This window comes from Miniopterus natalensis, chromosome 1 (assembly GCF_054644295.1).
Source record: "Miniopterus natalensis isolate mMinNat1 chromosome 1, mMinNat1.hap1, whole genome shotgun sequence".
NCBI classification, from domain to species: Eukaryota; Metazoa; Chordata; class Mammalia; order Chiroptera; family Miniopteridae; genus Miniopterus; species Miniopterus natalensis.
The window spans coordinates 163,331,106-163,341,383 of record NC_142081.1 but is presented as its reverse complement, the minus strand read 5'-3'; positions in this window follow the sequence as shown (position 1 = coordinate 163,341,383).

Below are 10,278 nucleotides of genomic sequence, written 5' to 3'. Positions count from 1 at the left end.
TGAGAGAGTCATTGATTGGCTGCAGCCTGCAACCCGGGTGTGTGCCCTGACCGGGAATCGAACCCCGATCGCCTGGATCCTAGGTCGACGCTCAACCACTGAGCCACACCCGGCTGGGCGAGATTTTACTTTTTAAATAAAACTTTGTGAACATGTAATTCACACACCATTCAACTGATTAATTTAAAATGTACAGTTTAATAGTTCATAGTGTAATCACAGAATTGTGCTACCACCATGATGATCGTATGAAGAGCATGTTCATACCCCAGTGAAACCTTTATCTTTTACATGGAACTCCCTAATCTCTTACGCCCCACACCCTATCTAAGCATTAACCTGGTTTGTGTTTCTATAAAGAAGGAGGATTTCTTGTATGGAATAATATAATATGTGCCCTTTGTGACTGGCTTCTTTTACTTAGCATAATAATTTAAGTATTCATTCATATTGTAGCATGTGTCATGATTTTACCCCTTCTTATTGTAAGATAATATTTCACAGTATAGACAACCACATTTAAAAAATCCGTGCATCAGTTGATAGACATTTATCCCCCAATTTTGGCCGCTATGAATAATGTTGGTTTCTTTTAACATTCATATGCAAGTTATGAGTGAACATGTTTTCCTTTCTCCAGGGTATATACCTAGAAGTGGAACTGCTGCACCATATGGTAACTATGTTTAACCTTAGTGAGAAATTGGCAGACTATTTTGTAAGATAGATGCATCATTTTCCATTTCACCACCAAATGTGATGGTTTTAATTACATCCTTGCCAACACTTATTATTTTTCTCTGAGATTATAGCCAAGCTAGTGGTGATGAAGTCATATCTCACTGTGATTTTGACTTATCTTTTCCTAATGTCTAATGATATTATTACCTTTTCATGTTTCTTGACCACTTGAATATGATCCTTGGAGAAATGTCTATTCAAAAACTGTCAATTTTTGAGTGGATTATTTGTTGTCTTCTTGTTGTGTTCTGGATATAAGTCCCTTAGAAGTAGTGTATAGCAACACAACTGCTTTCTGTATATTGATATGTATGTTGCACATGGACTGAGTTTATTAGTTTAAAAATTTTCTTGGTGTGGTTTTGAGGATTATTTATATTATAAGATCTGGTCATGTATAAACAGAGGTAATTTTATTTCATTCTTACTGATTTTGATACCTTTTATTACTTTTTGTTGCTTAATGATATGGCTAGGACATCAGTAAAGTGTTGAGTAGAAGTGATGAGACTATCTGCCTTGTTTTTTTTTTTAAATTTATATTTATTGTTGAAAGTATTACAGGTGTCCCATTTCCTCCCCCAATTGACCCCCTCCACCTTGCTCCCACCCCATCCCCAGGTCTTCACCCTGTTATTGACTGTGTCCATGGGTTATGCATATATGCATACAACTTCTTTGGTTAATCTCTTCCCCCATGGCCCCCCCTTTCCTCTGAAATATGACCGTCTGTTGCATGCGTCAATGTCTCTGGATCTATTTAGTTGGTCAGATTCTTTTGTTCATTAGCTTCTTCTTAAAGAAGACTCTTCATCTTTTCCTGTAGTGCTGGTCTGGTGGTGATGAACTCCTTTAGCTTTTCCTTGTCTGAGAAGCTCTTTATCTGACCTTCAGTTCTAAATGATAGCTTTGCTGGGTAGAGCAATCTTGGTTGTAGTTCCATGTTTTTCATCACTTTGAATATTTCTTGCCACTCCCTTCTGGCCTGCAAAGTTTCTGTTGAGAAATCAGCTAACAGTCGTATGGTGCTCCCTTGTAGGTAACTAACTGCTTTTCTCTTGCTGCTTTTAAGATTCTCTCTTTGTCTTTAACCTTTGGCATTTTAATGATGAGGTGTCTTGCTGTGGGCCTCTTTGGGTTCCTCTTGTTTGGGACCCTCTGTGCTTCCTTTACCTGTAAGTCTATTTCTTTCCCCAAGTAGGGGAAGTTTTCTGTCATTATTTTTTCAAATAGGTTTTCAATTTCTTGCTCTCTTTCCTCTCCCTCTGTAACCCTAATAATACGTATGTTGGGCCTCTTGAAGTTGTCCCAGAGGCTCCTTATGCTATCTTCATATTTCTGGAATCTTTTTTCTTTTTGCTCTTCTGGTTGAGCATTTTTGTTTCCTCATGTTCCAATTTGCTGACTTGATTTTCAGTGTCCTCTACTCTACTGTTGATTCCCTGTAAATTATTATTCATTTCAGTTCATGTAACCTTCATTTCAAATTGGTACTTTATTATGTCATCAATATTCTCAGTTATTTTCATAAAGCCCTTACTAATATGGTTGAACATCCTTATAAACAAAATTCTGAACTCTATATCTGTTAGCTTGCTTGAATCTCTTTCATTTCGTTCCTCTTCCAGAGATTTCTTCTGTTCTTTCCTTTGTGACATGTTTCTTTGCCTCCACATTTTGGCTGCTCCCAGGTGTTTGTTTTTATGTATTAGGTAGAGCTATGTCTCCTGGAATTTGTAGAGTGGCTTTTTGTAGAAGGTGTCATGTAGGGTCCAGTGGGTCAGCCTCCCCAGTCACCTGAGCTGGGCTTTCTAGGTGCTCCCCTGTGTGGGCTGTGTGCACTGTCCTGTTGTAGTTGAAACTTGGTTGCTGTTGGTGTAACTGGGAGGAATTTACCCCCATACCAATCAGCTCTGAGGACCAGCTGCAACTACAGCCAAAGAGGTGCTGTGCTAGAGACACCCCTATGGAGCAGGATTTACTTCAGTGGAGCTTTGGTGTTCACCAAGTGTGCCCCTTGAGTGTGTCAGTCGTGCATGTGGTAGGGTTGTAATCCAGCATGGTCGAGTCTGACCACCAGGTGCACTGTCTCTGGGGCCTCCCGGGAGGTGCAAAGTCAGCCTCTGCCAGTGCCTTGCCCAGGGCCACCCAGCATGAGCTACACAACAAACCATAGTTGGCTGCTACTTGTGCTGGGCTTGACGTCCAGGAGAGAACAAACTATGACCCAATGCAGGCTGCCGCTAGTGCCAGGCCTGGGGTCACTGGTCAAGCCGTATGGGGCACACTGCTGCTTGTCTGAGGGATTTTAGGAAAGTCCTAAGCATTAGGCTCCAGAGGCCACTTGCGTAGAAAAGACACCAGTAATGGCCTAGATGAGCTTTCAGGTAGGGAGGGGCGGGGCCTCCGGGAACCACAGGGCGGGACCAAAAGTGTGAATCAGGTGGTGGCGATTCAAATATGGTGCCTGCCTGCTGGCTGTGTGCGGGGAGGGCTTGCCAAAGGAGCAATGATCTCTGCCAGATCTCCTGCCTCAGAGAAAGCTGTCCCTTCAGCTCTTACCCTGACTTCAGGCAGGTTAGTTCCCCTGCAAGTGTCCCAGGTCCTTTCAAGCTGCTGCCCAGCGCTGGGCTCAGAGGGAGCGCGTCGGAGAGAGTCCATGCGCGGGCCCTTTAAGAGGAAAGCCTGGGGCTTCCGCAGCGACAGTCCCGCTGGTTTCACAGCCCAAAGGTGTGGGGACTTCTCTTCCCAGCCCTGGAGCCCTCGGCTGGGGGCCTGCTGTGGAGCTGGGACCCCTCCCTCCTCCAGGAAATCTCCGCCACCCAGATGTTCTCCTGGGTTTAACCCGCCGCACCAGGTGGGGGCCCGCGGCTGAGTCTCCAGGATTCAGCCCAGATCTGCCCGTGTCTCTTCCCCTTCTACCACTCTTGGTGCTTCCTCAGTTCCCTGGTTGTAGGGCTTCTGTTCAGCTGGATCTCAGGAGGTTCTGAGTGATGGTGGTTCTGTATTTTAGTTGTAATTTTGATGTGGTTGCAGAAGGTGGCGGGTATAGCAGTCACCTATGCCACCATCTTGTTTCCTCCATCTCTTTGCCTTGTCCTTAATCTTAGAGAAAATGCTTTGATTTTTTTAGGTTTGAATAAGATGTTAGCTGTAGGCTTCTTATATATGCCTTTCATTATTTTCAGGTAATCTTCTTCTGTTCTCAGTTGTTGAAAATTTTTATCATGAAAGGGTCTTGAATTTTCCCATATGCCTTTTCTGCATCTGTTGAGATGATCATGAGTTTTTTCATTTTTCATTGTGTTATTGTGATGCATCATATTCATTGATTTTCATATGTTGAACCATCCTTGCATTCCAGAGATGTATCCCACTTGGCTGTGGTGTATGATCCTTTTAATGTGCTATTGCACTTTAATAGTGCTTTGTGGAGGATTTCTGCGTTTTTGTCCATCTGGGATATTGGTCTGTAGTTTTCTTGTACGTCTTTTTCTGATTTGGTGTCAGGGTAATGTTGGCCTCATAAAATGAGTTTGGAAGTGTTCTTTCTTCTTCAGTTTTTGGGGAAGAGATTATGAAGGATTAGCACTGATTCTTCAAGTGTTTGGTAGAAAATTCCAGTGACATCACCTGGCTTTGTGCTTTGCATTTTTGGGAGGTTTTTGACTACTGATTCAATGACTTTACCAGTTATAAGTCCCTTCAGATTTCCTATTTTTTCATGGTTCAGTGTTGGTAGGTTTAATATTTCTAGGAATATATCAATTTCTTATAGGTTACTCAATTTCTAGTGCAGAGTTGTCTATAGTAGTCTCTTATGATTCTTTCAATTCTTTGCCATTAGATACAGTGTCTCCTCTTTAATTTCGGATTTATTGTTGATCTGCTTTCTTTTTTTGTTAGTCTATCTTATAGCTTGTCAATTTTTTTTTGTCTTTAAAAAAACTAGTAATTGTGATGATGGTATTCTATTTCATTTTATTTGTGTTCTAATCTTAATTATCTTTTTCTGCTAACTTTATGCTTAGATATTCTTTTTCAAGTTCTTTAAGGTGTAAAGTTTAGATGATTCTTTGAGATCTATCTTTTTTATTAATGAAGGTATTTTTCATTATAAACTTCTCTCTGAATGCTGCTTTTGCTGCATTCTAATACTGCTTTTGCTGCCTCCCATAATTTTGTGTTTTCATTTTTATTTTTCTTGAGATATATTGTACTTCTCCTTTTGATTTCTTCTTTGACCCACTGGTTGTATATGAGTCTGTTGGATTTGGTAAATATCCATAGATGTTTGAATTTTAGTTTTCTTTCTGTTCTTGGTCTCTGGTTTCATACCACTGTAGTCAGGAAAGATCTTGATATAATTTCAATCTTGTGAAACTTCTCAAAATGTGTTTGTTACTCCCATTTGGTCTATCGTAGAGAGTCTTCTGTGTGTGTTTGAGAAATATAGATATTCTGCTATGTTCTGTGTATGTCTGCTGGGCTCATGTGGTCTAAAGTGTTGTTCAAGTTCATTTTTCCCTGTTGATTTTCTGTCTCAGTGTTCTGTCCATTAATGAAAGTTGGTTATTGAAGTCTCCTACTATTATTGTATTGCTGTCTATTTCTCCCTTCAGTTTGGACAATGTTTTCTTTATATATTTAGCTACTGTGATATGTGTTGCATATGTATTTATAATTGTTATAGCTCCCTTATGACTGACTCTTTCATCACCACATAATGCTCTTCTTTATCTCTAGTGATGATTTCTTCCTTAAAATCTATTTTGCCTGATATAAGTATAGATATACTTGCTTTCCTTTGGCTACCATTTACATAGAATATCACTTTCCATCAAAAAGAATAAAATAGTTTCGAATGAATTTCGCCTTGGAGGTAAAATCTTGTGTAGTCAAACTATACAGTATCACTGAAAGCAATTAGAAGACTTCAGTGATGAAAAGACATCCCATGTTCACATTTTGGAAGACTTGTAAAGATGGCAATAACCCCTAGAGCAATCTACACATCGAGTGCAATCCTTATCCATAACCCAGTGGCCTTTGTTGCTAAGTGGAAAATTGGTCCTGAAATTCTTATAGAATTGAAAGAAGCCCTTAACAGCCAAAGAATCTTGAAAAGGAAGAATAAAGGTGTTGGATTCAGACTTCCTGATTTCAAAGCCTAACACAAACTCACAGTAATCAGGACTTTTTGAGATACATATACAGATCAATAAAATAGATGTGAGAATCCAGAAATATACCTTCAGCTTATGGACAACTGATTTTTGTCAAGGAATCCAAAGCAATTCAATAGGGAAAGAGCTGCTCTTTAAACAAATGGTTTTGAAAAAATGGGGTATTCATATGCTAATGAATGAAGTTGAATTTTTATCTCACATTATGTACAAAATTAACTCAATATGTATCCAAAACCTAAATGTAGGAGGAAGAATTATAAAACTCTTATTAGAAAACACAGAAGTAAATCTTGATTTTGTATTTCGCAGTGATTTCTCTAATATGACACAAAAGCACAAGCAACCAAATTAGAAATAAATAATTGGCCCCATTAAAATTAAAAACTTTTGTACATCAAAGGACACCATCAAGAACTGAAAAGACAAGCCATAGAATTGGAGACTATATTTGCAAATCATGTATCTGATAAAGGACTTGTATCAGGGACCTATAAGAAATTCTTGCAAGTCAATAGCAAAAAGACAAACCAATGCAATTTGAAGAACAGGCCGGGGTTTCTAACAGACATTCCTCCAAGGAAGACATACAAGTGGTCAACAAGAATATGCAAAGGTGCTCATCATTAGGCCTCAGGGACATGTGAATCAAAATCACAATGAAATATCTCTTGGTAACCACTAGGATAGCTACAATCAAAAATAGGAAAAAGTTTTGATAAAGATGTGGAGAAATTAGTACCCTCTTGCATTGCTGCTGAGAATAAAGTGGTGGAGCCACTTTGGAAAACGGTCTGGCAGCTCACCAAGTGCTTAAACATAGAATTACCAGGTAGCCCAACAACTCTACTCTTAGGCTTATGCATTCCCTCAACAGTTGAAAACAGGCGTTCAAATCAAAGCCTCACATGAATGTTCATAGCAGCACCATTCGCAGCAGGCTACTTGTGAAACCCACTCAATTGTCCCCCAACGGATGAGTGGGCAACTGCATCGTGGTATGTCTATAGGATGGAACTGAATTCACTGTGAAAGGAATTAGGTAGTAGTGTGTGCCATATTGATGGATATTAACCCGTGTTACATGAAAAAAGCCAGACACAAATGGCTACATTTTTATGATTCCATGTATATGAAATGTGCAGAATAGGCAATCAGTCCGTAGATAAAGAAAGCACACTAGTGGTTGCTGGAGACTATGCAGAGGGAGATGCAGGAAGTCACTGCTTAATGAACGGTCTCTTTCTGAGGTGATGGAAATGCCCTGAATCTAGTTGTGGTGCTATAGCACTACATGGTAAATATGGGCAGTGCCCCAGAATTGCACACTTCAAAATGGTTAAAATGGTGAATTTTAGTTTTGTGAATGTACGTTATTTAAAACAACAACAACTACAATAGATGTCTGGTCAGATTTCTACTACAGCCCAGGTTTGTCAGGCATTGGGTTATACCACAAACTTAATTCCTACATGGTTGAAATAGGAATTTCTGTTAAATTTATTACCTTTTACATGTGTATATGTAACATTTTAAATATATCTTAGGTAATTTATATAGAAGTTAGAATCATTGTGGAAATATTTTTATCCATTTAATAGTGATAGTTGTTAATGCAAGTTGAATTTTGCTACATATAGCAAGTATATAGAAGGGATGTTTTTAGTGCTTTACTATGTGTTGAATTCATCCTTTCAACAACCTCACAATGAAGATCATACTGTTACTGCCCGGCCGGGCATGGCTCAGCTGTTGAGGGTCGACCTGGGATCCAGGCGATCGGGGTTTGATTCCCTGTCAGGGCACATGCCCGGGTTGCAGGTTCGATCCCCAGTTGGGAGCATCCAGGAGGCAGCCGATCAATGACTCTCTCATCATTGATGTTTCTATCTCTCTCTCCCTCTCCTTTCCTCTCTCTGAAATCAATAAAGATATATATTTAAAAAAAAAAAAAGAAGATAATGCCGTTACCCCGATTTCCTTTTGAGTGGGGAAGCGAGGGATAGTCAGGTTAAGTAAGTTTTCCAACCCCACATAACTCTGTAGTAGTTTTGCAGGGACTTAAATTTCCATCATTATAAATTCTATTTTCTTCCAAATGATTTCCTCTGTGTTTATACAAAGTTATATATATTTTATTTCCAAATAATAGAATGCTTATCTTTAAAAATATGTTTAATTAAAAAATATATTTCTACTTAAAATTGACATACAATATAATATTAGTTTCAGGTGTACAACATAGTGATTCAACACTTATATACCTTACCAAGTGTTCAGCACCACAAGTCTACTTAACCACCAGTCACTGTAGACCAGTGATTTTCAACTGGTTTGCCCCAAGAATTTTTAAACCATGCAACCCCTGACCATTTATTCAGGGGCACGTTTCCCTTAGATTATCAAATGAAGAAATGACAACAGCCAACACGACAACAGCCATTCAGTGTGAATGAATAAGTATTATACCTATTTGTTTTGTCAAGTTTGCAAAGAATATGATACATTTTTTGTTGTACCACAGAATTTTAGAAGCTAGTTTACGTGTGCCATGAGATGAAGCAGGTTGGAAATCGCTGCTGTGGATAGTTATGACGAGCTTATTCGCTCTGTTTCCTCTGCTCTATGTTGCATCCCTGTGAGTTATTTTATAACAGGCAGTGTTTACTTGTTAACCCCTTTTCTCTTTTCTGCCCATCTCCCCACCCGTCTCTACCCTGGCGCCCATCGGTTTGTTCTCTGCCTGTTTTACTGCTTAGTTGTTCAGCAATAGTGCCCGTAAGCTGCCTGTCCTCTGTGACTGCTGTCTCACTTACCACTTCCACGGGGGGCGTGCTCACTGACGGGCAGCTCTGCAAGGGCCCGAGGGAGCATCCTGCACACCCTGCGGGGCCAGAGACAGGCCCGCAGGACCGTCCCGGATGCAGCAGGGAAAGCAACACGGTTCACTTCTATTTGAAAGTCTTATTGCACATTACGCTCTCTAAAAAGTCGTTTTCTCAGATTCTGAAGTTTGATTAATCTTTTCTGGGAAAATATTTTATTGATTTAATTTACATTTCCCTCAGTTTTGGTGACTTTTGCCACCAGTTATATATTATAGACCATTTTTACCTTTGTGAATAGCCTGTTCATACACTCTATCTATTTTCATACAGGACTGTTTGCCTTTTTGTTTGTTATTTTTAAAATTTCTCATCATACAATGAGTACCAATTATTTTTTATTTTATGTGTTGCAGGATAGATTTGAAGAAAGTTAATTAGCCTATATGAATGATTTGACATGATTACGCATTATGGCACATTCTTAGTTCTGTTTTTCTTTAAATGTGTGCCAATTATATATAGAAGTTTTATGGAAAGTTTTATAGTAAACTTTTCCTATAATTCTCCCAGCATGAATGAGACATCCTGATCCCCTTTGGTTATATGGAATAATAATGATTATTTCAAACCCCCTTCATCAAACACATTGAATGTTCACAGTATCTGTAAGTAGCTAAGTGATGCTGTACCTTGTTTTGCAAGAAGTGGGCATATATATATATACACACACACTTGGAGAGAATAAAAATTCACTAAGTCCCTCTCAAGTATGGGTTCTGTATTATGGAACCTACAATTGGGACCATATATCCATTATCAAAGGCTGAAATGAGAGTGAAAGCAACCAGGTGAATCTTTTTAAGGGGCTGTTAGGTAAAGAGAATTAGCTACTGAAACCAAAGTCTTACATAAATAGCCCAGGTTTATAATGGGAAGCAATTAGCTGTTGTTACTTTTCTTAATCCACATACATTTTGATGGTAAATTAACTTAAACCTGAAGAAAGCAAATGACTTGCCATGTCCTTAGGAAGAAATGATTCTGAACCTGAATATACACTAAAACCAAGGAGCATTGTTGGTCTCCCACAATGTAAAGGGAAGAATGAATCACTTTACATAATTGTAACTAACAATAATTTCTTTAGCAAAAGATGCCACACACTCCAAATATTTTTATGAAAATATAGTTTAAATATTCTCACTATTTGCATAGAAATATTGATATGGTAAATAAACTACTTAATGTTCTTGTGTTTATGCCTTATGTTTGAAACATAGTTAAGCTTCATAATTTTTTTGCTATATTTTTGAATTAGAATAATAAAATTCAATATATACCCACATAGTTTACTATTATTTTATTTTTTCTCTTTTTTTTTTTTTTTGGCATGAATATTTTTAACTCTGAAACATATATTAAATACCTTGAACAGAAATTTTGATCTGAGAAGCTAAATTGTGAAAAGTCATTTTGTCACAGGAGGAAGTGACCCTTACATCACAACTTCATGCTGGAATAAA